The sequence below is a fragment of the Leucopleurus acutus genome (assembly GCF_964270905.1).
Source record: "Leucopleurus acutus genome assembly, chromosome: 4".
Classification (NCBI taxonomy): Eukaryota; Metazoa; Chordata; class Mammalia; order Artiodactyla; family Delphinidae; genus Leucopleurus; species Leucopleurus acutus.
Genome location: NC_139146.1, coordinates 88,402,207 through 88,413,868, shown reverse-complemented (window position 1 = coordinate 88,413,868; position 11,662 = coordinate 88,402,207).

The following is an 11,662-nucleotide window of genomic DNA, read 5'->3' as shown; positions in this document are numbered from 1 at the left end:
CTAATTCATACATTCCTTACCCCTTTCCACTTGGTTAAACATAATTTGGTTTTCTGAGTCTATGAGTGTCCTTCTCTTGGAAATTATTTCATGGGTATCAATTTTTAGGTAACACCTATAAGTGATGTAATAGGATATCTGTCTTTCGTTTTCTTTCTTACTTCAGGTAGGGTGATTATCTCTAGATCCTTCTATGGTGGTGCCAACAGCATTGTTCCATGCTTTTCCATGGCTAATATTCCATTGTGTACATGGACCACTTCTTCTTGGTGCATTTTTCTGTTGATGGATATTTTGGTTTCTTCCAGCTCTTGGCGATGGTACATGTTGCTGCAGTGAAGGATTGCCAGCCTGTGTCTTTTTGATTCAGGTCTACTCAGCGGATAGGCCCATCAGTGGGCCTACCAGATCACAGAGTAGCTCAAGTTTTACCTTTAAACACACCTCCATTTTGTTCTCTGTACTGGCTGTTACCAGGTTACATCCCATCAGCAGCTAGAGGGTACACAGTTCTCTAAAACCCCTTCAGCATTTATACTATGTAGACTTCTTTGCTGATGATCCTTCTGATGGCTGTGAGGTGAATGTGTTTCTAGACTGGATTTGCATGGCTTTATTAATTCCTGACGTTGAGCCTTTTTCCATGCCTTTTTCTATAACAAAAAAAAAAGAGACAGAATATAAAATGTGCATAAAATATGCCTCTTGAAATTGTCGTTTTGAAATATGGATGTCTTTGGAGATTTTTGCTCGATTTACGACCGAAGGATTGTTTTGAGGACAGGTGTCATTTACAGGCCTGCAATTATTTTGACTGTCAAGTAACCATTACAGCTGCAGTTAGAGCTGCTGTTGTGTGAAACGGCCACAAGGCGGCAGCAGTTCTCATTAACCAAATCTGGTTACTAGGGAAACAGAGCCTCAATGGAAGTCCTGTTCTAGGTTGCAAATTAGAATGGAATGGGCCAGGAAAAAGCCCCTTATGTTTATATCTCACTAAATATTGTTCTTTTTTTACATTTAATTTTCATTGTTTATCACAGCAAGTGTGATTACAATGTTTTGCTTGTTTTAGGTGTGCAAGATGTGGTTGTTTTCCACATATACATATCTCTTTTCTTCTTTGGATCCTTTTCCCATTTTAGGTTATGACACAATGTTGAGTAGTCTTCTCTTGGTATCCTTTAGGTCTTTGGTGATTATATACTTCACCTGTGTTTGTATATCTCTGTTAACTCTGACATCCTAATGTATCCAATCCTCACACCTTTCCATTGGTGAACCATAAGTTTGTTTAATGAATCTGTGATTGCCTTTCTCTGTGGAAATATCTTCACTGGTATCAATTTTTAGGTAACACCTATAAGTGATATCACAGGATACGTGTCTTTCGCTTTCTGACTTACTACGAGTTGTGTGATTACTTCTAGACTCATCTATGGTGATGCAAATGGCATTGTGTCATTTTTTTCCTTGGCTAATATTCCATCTGTACGTGGACCAGTTTTTCTTTGTCCACTCAGCTGTTGATGGACTTTTTGGTTGCTTCCATGTCTTGGTTATTGTAACACTGCTGAAATGCACGTTTGCCTGCCTGTGTCTTTCAATTATGTCTTCTTCGGTTATAGGCCCAGGAGAGGGCCTGTTGGATCATATGGTAGCAAAATGTTTACCTTGTAAAGGCGTCTCCATTCTGTTCTCATTAGTGGCTCTTACCAGGTTATGTTCCACTTAAATTTGAGGGTATGCCCTTGTCCACAACCCGTTCAGCATTTATTGTTTGTAGTTTTTCTGCTGATGTTTATTCTGACAGGTGTGAGCTGACACCTCTTTGAGGTTGGATTTGCATGCATCTCATAATCCCTTGCAATTGAACTTTCAGGCATGTCCTCTTTTTTTCAAGCTGTGAGTAGCGCTTACCTCTTCAAATGGTTTTCTTGAAGTATGTGTCACATTTTGAAATATTTTGGCCATTACCTCCCTGAAGACATTCTGAGGGCAGGTTTCATTTACAGCCCTCCAGTACTTGTGCATATGAAGTGACCATTAGCACAGGTTTTAAAGCTGCTGTTGCAGGTATCGGCCATTGGGCGGCAGCATTTCTCCTTTCCCCATTCTGGGAATTACGGAAAGAGTCCTTCCTGCCAGTGGTGTTCCTCAGTTGTATATTAGAGAGGAATGTGCCCGGACAAACCCCCAAAAGCTGATGTCTCCTTACTTACGTTTGGTTTCTAAATTGAAATTATATATTTTTTTTATTGGAGTAATATTCCATTGTGTACATGGACCACTTCTTCTTTGTGCCTTCCTCTGTTGACAGACATTTTTGTTGCTTCCAAGTGTTGGCTGTGGTAAATATTGCTGGAGTGCAGGATTGCCACCCTGTGTCTTTTTGATTCTCATCCTCTCAGGTGATAGGCCCAGCAGTGGGTATGCTTGATTGAATGGTAGCTCAATACTTACCTTATCAAGGCACCTCCTTTGTGTTTTCATTACTGGTTTTTACCATGTCCCAATTAGAAACGAGGGTGCGCATTTCTCCACAACCCCTTCAGCATTTATTGTTTGCAGAATTTTTGCTGATGGCCATTATGACTGGTGTGAGCTGATAGGTTTTTGTCATTTGGATTTGCATGTCTTTAATAATTCCTAATGTTCAGCATTTTTCCATGCTTTGTTTTCTTTCTGTTAAACAAAAACAGAAAAAAACTGTGAGTACAATAAACCACTTGAAGTGGTCTTCTGGGAAGGCTGCCCTGTTTTGAATTTTTCGTCGATTTTTGACCCCAGGATTTTTTTTGAGAACAGGTGACATTTACAGGCTTTAATGAGTGTGAATATTTAGTGACCACTACTACTGGCTTTAAAGGTGCTGTTGGGGGAAACGGCCACAAGGCGGCAGCATTTCTCCATTCCCAAAACTGGTTTCCAGGGCAGCACAGCCTTTCTGGAAGTCAGGTTCCCAGGTTGTAAATTAGAATGGAATGTGCTAGGAAAAAACCTGTACGTTAATATTCCATTATTTCTTGTTCGATTTTTTAGTCTTTTTAAATCGAGGTAATGTTTAGAATATTGTTTGTCCTACGTGTATACAATCTGGTTCATTTGTACATTACACACACACATATATATATATACACACACACACACACACACACACACACACATATGTAATATATTCATGTGCAGATACTCTTCCCATGTAAATTATTGCAGAGTGCTCCATTGACCTCCCTTGTTATCTGGTCGTTCTCTTTGATAAATGTATTTAGTAGGTATTTGTACACATATGGTAACCCTAATCTTAATTTTCCATACCACCCACCTTTCCATTTACATAAGAATAGTTTGTTTTCTAAGTCTGTGAGTTTCTTTCTCTGTGAAAATGCTATCATTTTTGTCAGTTGTTAGATAACGCCTTTAAGTGATATCATACTATATGTCTTTTTCTTTCTGACTTACGACATGTTCTGAGATTATATCTAGGCTCATAAATGGTGCCTCAACGAGCAGTGTTTCACTGTTTTCCATGGCTAATATTCCATTATGTACATGGACCACTTCTCCTTTATCCATTCATCCATTGATGGACATTTTGGTTGCTTCCGTGTCTTGGCTATTGTGAAAAATCCTGCAGAGAAGCTGTTGCAGCCTGTGCCTTCTCGATTCTGGTATTTTCAGGTGAGAGTTTCAGCAGTTGACCTGCTGAATGGAATGCTAACTCAATTTTTACTTTTAAACACAGCTCCTTTCTGTGCTCACTATTGGCTCTTACCACTTTACATCTCACCAGCAGCTAGAGGGTACACAGTTCTCTAAAACCCCTTCAGCATTTATTGTTTGTAGACCTTTGGCTGATGGTAGTTGACGTGTGTGTGTTGAAATCTTTTTGTAGGCTAGATTTGCATGAGTTTAAAAATTTATGTTGTTGAGCTTTTATCCATTTTCTTTGTTTTTAGAAAAATAATGAGTAAAATTTACCTCTTCATACTATCTCCTTGAAAATTTTGCCACTTGTGAATTTTTGAGGGCAGTTGTCCTTTACTGTCCTGAGTCCTTGTGAATGTTAAGTGACCGTTAGCTGTGGTTTTAAAGCCGCTCTTGTGGGAAACGGCCACAAGGCGGCAGCATTTCTACATTTCCAACTCTGGGATTTTGGGCAACAGAGGGTTCCTGGAAATCGTGTTTGTAAGCTGCAAATTAGAGCAGAATGTGCCACGGCAAACTCCCAAGAGCTTATGTCTCCTTAATTCTTGTTTGTTTTTCACATTTAATTTTTATTTCTTATCACAGCAAATTGGATAAAAATACTGTGTTTTTTCTAGGTGTACGGAATCTGGTTCATTATATCAATGTATTGATCTATTCATCTTTGGATCCTTTCCCGTGTAGGTTATTACAGAGTGTTGAGTACACCTCTTTTAGCATTCTATAGGTATTTTGTGATTATATATTTCATATGTATTACTACATGTCTGTTAACCCCCATATCCTAATTCATACATTCCTTACCCCTTTCCACTTGGTTAAACATAATTTGGTTTTCTGAGTCTATGAGTGTCCTTCTCTTGGAAATTATTTCATGGGTATCAATTTTTAGGTAACACCTATAAGTGATGTAATAGGATATCTGTCTTTCGTTTTCTTTCTTACTTCAGGTAGGGTGATTATCTCTAGATCTTTCTATGGTGGTGCCAACAGCATTGTTCCATGCTTTTCCATGGCTAATATTCCATTGTGTACATGGACCACTTCTTCTTGGTGCATTTTTCTGTTGATGGATATTTTGGTTTCTTCCAGCTCTTGGCGATGGTACATGTTGCTGCAGTGAAGGATTGCCAGCCTGTGTCTTTTTGATTCAGGTCTACTCAGCGGATAGGCCCATCAGTGGGCCTACCAGATCACAGAGTAGCTCAAGTTTTACCTTTAAACACACCTCCATTTTGTTCTCTGTACTGGCTGTTACCAGGTTACATCCCATCAGCAGCTAGAGGGTACACAGTTCTCTAAAACCCCTTCAGCATTTATACTATGTAGACTTCTTTGCTGATGATCCTTCTGACGGCTGTGAGGTGAATGTGTTTCTAGACTGGATTTGCATGGCTTTATTAATTCCTGACGTTGAGCCTTTTTCCATGCCTTTTTCTATAACAAAAAAAAAAGAGACAGAATATAAAATGTGCATAAAATATGCCTCTTGAAATTGTCGTTTTGAAATATGGATGTCTTTGGAGATTTTTGCTCGATTTACGACCGAAGGATTGTTTTGAGGACAGGTGTCATTTACAGGCCTGCAATTATTTTGACTGTCAAGTAACCATTACAGCTGCAGTTAGAGCTGCTGTTGTGTGAAACGGCCACAAGGCGGCAGCAGTTCTCATTAACCAAATCTGGTTACTAGGGAAACAGAGCCTCAATGGAAGTCCTGTTCTAGGTTGCAAATTAGAATGGAATGGGCCAGGAAAAAGCCCCTTATGTTTATATCTCACTAAATATTGTTCTTTTTTTACATTTAATTTTCATTGTTTATCACAGCAAGTGTGATTACAATGTTTTGCTTGTTTTAGGTGTGCAAGATGTGGTTGTTTTCCACATATACATATCTCTTTTCTTCTTTGGATCCTTTTCCCATTTTAGGTTATGACACAATGTTGAGTAGTCTTCTCTTGGTATCCTTTAGGTCTTTGGTGATTATATACTTCACCTGTGTTTGTATATCTCTGTTAACTCTGACATCCTAATGTATCCAATCCTCACACCTTTCCATTGGTGAACCATAAGTTTGTTTAATGAATCTGTGATTGCCTTTCTCTGTGGAAATATCTTCACTGGTATCAATTTTTAGGTAACACCTATAAGTGATATCACAGGATACGTGTCTTTCGCTTTCTGACTTACTACAAGTTGTGTGATTACTTCTAGACTCATCTATGGTGATGCAAATGGCATTGTGTCATTTTTTTCCTTGACTAATATTCCATCTGTACGTGGACCAGTTTTTCTTTGTCCACTCAGCTGTTGATGGACTTTTTGGTTGCTTCCATGTCTTGGTTATTGTAACACTGCTGAAATGCACGTTTGCCTGCCTGTGTCTTTCAATTATGTCTTCTTCGGTTATAGGCCCAGGAGAGGGCCTGTTGGATCATATGGTAGCAAAATGTTTACCTTGTAAAGGCGTCTCCATTCTGTTCTCATTAGTGGCTCTTACCAGGTTATGTTCCACTTAAATTTGAGGGTATGCCCTTGTCCACAACCCGTTCAGCATTTATTGTTTGTAGTTTTTCTGCTGATGTTTATTCTGACAGGTGTGAGCTGACACCTCTTTGAGGTTGGATTTGCATGCATCTCATAATCCCTTGCAATTGAACTTTCAGGCATGTCCTCTTTTTTTCAAGCTGTGAGTAGCGCTTACCTCTTCAAATGGTTTTCTTGAAGTATGTGTCACATTTTGAAATATTTTGGCCATTACCTCCCTGAAGACATTCTGAGGGCAGGTTTCATTTACAGCCCTCCAGTACTTGTGCATATGAAGTGACCATTAGCACAGGTTTTAAAGCTGCTGTTGCAGGTATCGGCCATTGGGCGGCAGCATTTCTCCTTTCCCCATTCTGGGAATTACGGAAAGAGTCCTTCCTGCCAGTGGTGTTCCTCAGTTGTATATTAGAGAGGAATGTGCCCGGACAAACCCCCAAAAGCTGATGTCTCCTTACTTACGTTTGGTTTCTAAATTGAAATTATATATTTTTTTTATTGGAGTAATATTCCATTGTGTACATGGACCACTTCTTCTTTGTGCCTTCCTCTGTTGACAGACATTTTTGTTGCTTCCAAGTGTTGGCTGTGGTAAATATTGCTGGAGTGCAGGATTGCCACCCTGTGTCTTTTTGATTCTCATCCTCTCAGGTGATAGGCCCAGCAGTGGGTATGCTTGATTGAATGGTAGCTCAATATTTACCTTATCAAGGCACCTCCTTTGTGTTTTCATTACTGGTTTTTACCATGTCCCAATTAGAAACGAGGGTGCGCATTTCTCCACAACCCCTTCAGCATTTATTGTTTGCAGAATTTTTGCTGATGGCCATTATGACTGGTGTGAGCTGATAGGTTTTTGTCATTTGGATTTGCATGTCTTTAATAATTCCTAATGTTCAGCATTTTTCCATGCTTTGTTTTCTTTCTGTTAAACAAAAACAGAAAAAAACTGTGAGTACAATAAACCACTTGAAGTGGTCTTCTGGGAAGGCTGCCCTGTTTTGAATTTTTCGTCGATTTTTGACCCCAGGATTTTTTTTGAGAACAGGTGACATTTACAGGCTTGTAATGAGTGTGAATATTTAGTGACCACTACTACTGGCTTTAAAGGTGCTGTTGGGGGAAACGGCCACAAGGCGGCAGCATTTCTCCATTCCCAAAACTGGTTTCTAGGGCAGCACAGCCTTTCTGGAAGTCAGGTTCCCAGGTTGTAAATTAGAATGGAATGTGCTAGGAAAAATCCTGTAAGTTAATATTCCATTATTTCTTGTTCGATTTTTTAGTCTTTTTAAATCGAGGTAATGTTTAGAATATTGTTTGTCCTACGTGTATACAATCTGGTTCATTTGTACATTACACACACACACATATATATATATACACACACACACACACACACACATATGTAATATATTCATGTGCAGATACTCTTCCCATGTAAATTATTGCAGAGTGCTCCATTGACCTCCCTTGCTATATGGTCGTTCTCTTTGATAAATGTATTTAGTAGGTATTTGTACACATATGGTAACCCTAATCTTAATTTTCCATACCACCCACCTTTCCATTTACATAAGAATAGTTTGTTTTCTAAGTCTGTGAGTTTCTTTCTCTGTGAAAATGCTATCATTTTTGTCAGTTGTTAGATAACGCCTTTAAGTGATATCATACTATATGTCTTTTTCTTTCTGACTTACGGCATGTTCTGAGATTATATCTAGGCTCATAAATGGTGCCTCAACGAGCAGTGTTTCACTGTTTTCCATGGCTAATATTCCATTATGTACATGGACCACTTCTTCTTTATCCATTCATCCAGTGATGGACATTTTGGTTGCTTCCGTGTCTTGGCTATTGTGAAAAATCCTGCAGTGAAGCTGTTGCAGCCTGTGCCTTCTCGACTCTGGTATTTTCAGGTGAGAGTTTCAGCAGTTGACCTGCTGAATGGAATGCTAACTCAATTTTTACTTTTAAACACAGCTCCTTTCTGTGCTCACTATTGGCTCTTACCACTTTACATCTCACCAGCAGCTAGAGGGTACACAGTTCTCTAAAACCCCTTCAGCATTTATTGTTTGTAGACCTTTGGCTGATGGTAGTTGACGTGTGTGTGTTGAAATCTTTTTGTAGGCTAGATTTGCATGAGTTTAAAAATTTATGTTGTTGAGCTTTTATCCATTTTCTTTGTTTTTAGAAAAATAATGAGTAAAATTTACCTCTTCATACTATCTCCTTGAAAATTTTGCCACTTGTGAATTTTTGAGGGCAGTTGTCCTTTACTGTCCTGAGTCCTTGTGAATGTTAAGTGACCGTTAGCTGTGGTTTTAAAGCCGCTCTTGTGGGAAACGGCCACAAGGCGGCAGCATTTCTACATTTCCAACTCTGGGATTTTGGGCAACAGAGGGTTCCTGGAAATCGTGTTTGTAAGCTGCAAATTAGAGCAGAATGTGCCACGGCAAACTCCCAAGAGCTTATGTCTCCTTAATTCTTGTTTGTTTTTCACATTTAATTTTTATTTCTTATCACAGCAAATTGGATAAAAATACTGTGTTTTTTCTAGGTGTACGGAATCTGGTTCATTATATCAATGTATTGATCTATTCATCTTTGGATCCTTTCCCGTGTAGGTTATTACAGAGTGTTGAGTACACCTCTTTTAGCATTCTATAGGTATTTTGTGATTATATATTTCATATGTATTACTACATGTCTGTTAACCCCCATATCCTAATTCATACATTCCTTACCCCTTTCCACTTGGTTAAACATAATTTGGTTTTCTGAGTCTATGAGTGTCCTTCTCTTGGAAATTATTTCATGGGTATCAATTTTTAGGTAACACCTATAAGTGATGTAATAGGATATCTGTCTTTCGTTTTCTTTCTTACTTCAGGTAGGGTGATTATCTCTAGATCCTTCTATGGTGGTGCCAACAGCATTGTTCCATGCTTTTCCATGGCTAATATTCCATTGTGTACATGGACCACTTCTTCTTGGTGCATTTTTCTGTTGATGGATATTTTGGTTTCTTCCAGCTCTTGGCGATGGTACATGTTGCTGCAGTGAAGGATTGCCAGCCTGTGTCTTTTTGATTCAGGTCTACTCAGCGGATAGGCCCATCAGTGGGCCTACCAGATCACAGAGTAGCTCAAGTTTTACCTTTAAACACACCTCCATTTTGTTCTCTGTACTGGCTGTTACCAGGTTACATCCCATCAGCAGCTAGAGGGTACACAGTTCTCTAAAACCCCTTCAGCATTTATACTATGTAGACTTCTTTGCTGATGATCCTTCTGACGGCTGTGAGGTGAATGTGTTTCTAGACTGGATTTGCATGGCTTTATTAATTCCTGACGTTGAGCCTTTTTCCATGCCTTTTTCTATAACAAAAAAAAAAGAGACAGAATATAAAATGTGCATAAAATATGCCTCTTGAAATTGTCGTTTTGAAATATGGATGTCTTTGGAGATTTTTGCTCGATTTACGACCGAAGGATTGTTTTGAGGACAGGTGTCATTTACAGGCCTGCAATTATTTTGACTGTCAAGTAACCATTACAGCTGCAGTTAGAGCTGCTGTTGTGTGAAACGGCCACAAGGCGGCAGCAGTTCTCATTAACCAAATCTGGTTACTAGGGAAACAGAGCCTCAATGGAAGTCCTGTTCTAGGTTGCAAATTAGAATGGAATGGGCCAGGAAAAAGCCCCTTATGTTTATATCTCACTAAATATTGTTCTTTTTTTACATTTAATTTTCATTGTTTATCACAGCAAGTGTGATTACAATGTTTTGCTTGTTTTAGGTGTGCAAGATGTGGTTGTTTTCCACATATACATATCTCTTTTCTTCTTTGGATCCTTTTCCCATTTTAGGTTATGACACAATGTTGAGTAGTCTTCTCTTGGTATCCTTTAGGTCTTTGGTGATTATATACTTCACCTGTGTTTGTATATCTCTGTTAACTCTGACATCCTAATGTATCCAATCCTCACACCTTTCCATTGGTGAACCATAAGTTTGTTTAATGAATCTGTGATTGCCTTTCTCTGTGGAAATATCTTCACTGGTATCAATTTTTAGGTAACACCTATAAGTGATATCACAGGATACGTGTCTTTCGCTTTCTGACTTACTACAAGTTGTGTGATTACTTCTAGACTCATCTATGGTGATGCAAATGGCATTGTGTCATTTTTTTCCTTGACTAATATTCCATCTGTACGTGGACCAGTTTTTCTTTGTCCACTCAGCTGTTGATGGACTTTTTGGTTGCTTCCATGTCTTGGTTATTGTAACACTGCTGAAATGCACGTTTGCCTGCCTGTGTCTTTCAATTATGTCTTCTTCGGTTATAGGCCCAGGAGAGGGCCTGTTGGATCATATGGTAGCAAAATGTTTACCTTGTAAAGGCGTCTCCATTCTGTTCTCATTAGTGGCTCTTACCAGGTTATGTTCCACTTAAATTTGAGGGTATGCCCTTGTCCACAACCCGTTCAGCATTTATTGTTTGTAGTTTTTCTGCTGATGTTTATTCTGACAGGTGTGAGCTGACACCTCTTTGAGGTTGGATTTGCATGCATCTCATAATCCCTTGCAATTGAACTTTCAGGCATGTCCTCTTTTTTTCAAGCTGTGAGTAGCGCTTACCTCTTCAAATGGTTTTCTTGAAGTATGTGTCACATTTTGAAATATTTTGGCCATTACCTCCCTGAAGACATTCTGAGGGCAGGTTTCATTTACAGCCCTCCAGTACTTGTGCATATGAAGTGACCATTAGCACAGGTTTTAAAGCTGCTGTTGCAGGTATCGGCCATTGGGCGGCAGCATTTCTCCTTTCCCCATTCTGGGAATTACGGAAAGAGTCCTTCCTGCCAGTGGTGTTCCTCAGTTGTATATTAGAGAGGAATGTGCCCGGACAAACCCCCAAAAGCTGATGTCTCCTTACTTACGTTTGGTTTCTAAATTGAAATTATATATTTTTTTTATTGGAGTAATATTCCATTGTGTACATGGACCACTTCTTCTTTGTGCCTTCCTCTGTTGACAGACATTTTTGTTGCTTCCAAGTGTTGGCTGTGGTAAATATTGCTGGAGTGCAGGATTGCCACCCTGTGTCTTTTTGATTCTCATCCTCTCAGGTGATAGGCCCAGCAGTGGGTATGCTTGATTGAATGGTAGCTCAATATTTACCTTATCAAGGCACCTCCTTTGTGTTTTCATTACTGGTTTTTACCATGTCCCAATTAGAAACGAGGGTGCGCATTTCTCCACAACCCCTTCAGCATTTATTGTTTGCAGAATTTTTGCTGATGGCCATTATGACTGGTGTGAGCTGATAGGTTTTTGTCATTTGGATTTGCATGTCTTTAATAATTCCTAATGTTCAGCATTTTTCCATGCTTTGTTTTCT